Genomic DNA, 2,258 nt, shown 5'->3' with positions numbered 1-2,258 from the left:
TCTTTCTTTCTTTCTTTCTTTCTTTCTTTCTTTCTTTCTTTCTTTCTTTCTTTCTTTCTTTCTTTCTTTCTTTCTTTCTTTCTTTCTTTCTTTCTCTTTCTCTCTCCCTTTCTCTCTCTCTCTCTCTTTCTCTCGCCTGCCTGCTTGCCTCTTTCTCTCATTTTTTTTTATTCCATATATCATAATTTTATCACAGCCATGAAAATCTTTAAAAATCAGCCTTATTAGACTCCATTGGCATTCCATAGAGGAAGTGATCAGATGACAACTGTTGTTGCAATGCTAACTAACGTGATGATGGTTCTTTCCCCACCTAGTCCTAGCCAAGATCAACGTTAATTTCTTTTTTTGCTGATGCATTTAGTTTGGGAGGAGGGGCTATTTCAATTTCAGATGGAAAACTGTCTCTTAGCGAGATTAAACATCTGAGTCCACCTGCCAAGAAATGCAGGGAAGAAGTCAACACACAGTGAATTTTGATCTATTTTTGTTTTTATTTCCTGCTGTTCATGAGAACCAGGAATGCAGATCAGACTCCACCATCCATCGAGAGGCATGTGTTTGCAAGGCTTCCGCTACTTTTTGGAGAACACCCATCCCCTTGCAGCTTTTGGCCAAACCTTTTGTTCTCTGCGGGCCTTGGGTAATTTATCTGTGCCTCATCTCTGGCAAGGGAATCCCAAGCCTGTTGGAGTAGCCTGGGAGAGTTCATGGTGATTTATGGACTCCGAAGATGAATGCCCCCTGCTTTCCTGTCTCAAATTCTCACTCCATGTTTGCCCTCTGTTCAGAGAAATCTCTGAAATGCCTTGTACTAAAAGGAGCTTCAGAGTCTCCTGATGATTCAGCCGGTCAAATGACAAAAAGGGCAGGGAAAAGTTTGCAAGCTGGCTGAAATGTAAATTAAGACTATCTGAAGGAATGATATGGTGAGAGAGAAGGTGGGTGGATTCCTCTGGAGGGATAGGACAGGTTCAGTGTTACATGTCAGTGGATAGCCTGGGTGCTGGAAGGAGACTACAGAAACCTTTCAAACCACTGGTAATCTCATAAAAATGTTCCTTACTGGGCTTGTCTGCCACCTTATTACCCCAGAGCAGCTGTTTCAAAGAGCAGGCATAAACTCAGCCTGGCTATATCGAGCACGTTTTCTGCAAGGTGAAAAGTTTGGCATCTGGAAGTGTCAGAAAGGAGCYTCTTGCCATAAATCACACCAGAAAGAACTCAAATTTGACAAGTGCCTTGAGAGCACTTACATGTTCCAGTAYGRAAGAGCAGYSCTTCAGGCTGTAAACTCCTACGATRCACCACATGTGGCCAAGGAAGGTGCACTGGTGAGGAGCTGAATGGCAGGAGTGTCCTTGGCACCYGAGGGCTGGCACACACTGGGCTGCATGAATTCCCTGGATCCAGTGCTCTGCTCCAAGAATGAAGAGGCTTTGCCTTCACTCAGGTGCAAAATGCTTTTCCCTTCTCCCTTTTCCCCTCCACCTCTCCCTCTCACTGTCCATGTCCCAGCAGTGGGACAAGCTGAGAGCAGAGCCAGGAGCTCCAAGGTGTGATTTCTCTGCGCTACACCCATCACTGTCCAGGGCTGAGCCCAGCACAGATAGTCAGACATCTCACACTGCATTCTAAAGGATAAGGGAAATTATTTTTGTCACTATTTCCTCAGCATCTAGCATCTTTTCTCTAATCAGGAAAGAAAATACTGTGGCACCTCTGCTCCTGGGATAGTCACCAATGGTCATGAACTCTTTCCAAGTATTTTTGCCTTACTGAAATGCTTCCACAAATAAAACAAGCCTCCATAAAACAGCAGGAAAAATCCACTCCCAGCGAGACTACTTGGAGGCAGTGTGAGAGGATGACAGTGTCTGAAAGGTGGGGATAAGAAACTGCCCCCTGCTTTCTCACACAGACAGCTGTCTCTGCCCAGTTCATTTCTCCTGGTGATTTATGAAACCCTTTGATCAGAATCGAGTTTTAATTGCCTAAACAGCAGAATCTGACACATGCTTCATCAAGTCAAAAGCAGAGCCTCTTCCTGATGCCCTGCTCTTCTCGTCTGTGGATCCAAGTCCTGTAGGATTTTAGGAATCCACCCAATCCCTAACCCCATCTTTCAAATAGCCATCAGCTCAATGGTTGACAGAGGAAGAAAGAAAAAAAGAAAGGAAAGGAAAGGAAAGGAAAGGAAAGGAAAGGAAAGGAAAGGAAAGGAAAGGAAAGGAAAGGAAAGGAAAGGAAAGGAAAGG

The sequence above is a fragment of the Malurus melanocephalus genome, unplaced genomic scaffold (assembly GCF_030028575.1).
Source record: "Malurus melanocephalus ecotype Western Australia unplaced genomic scaffold, MMel_1.1 scaffold_150, whole genome shotgun sequence".
NCBI classification, from domain to species: Eukaryota; Metazoa; Chordata; class Aves; order Passeriformes; family Maluridae; genus Malurus; species Malurus melanocephalus.
This window is presented reverse-complemented; position numbering follows the sequence as displayed.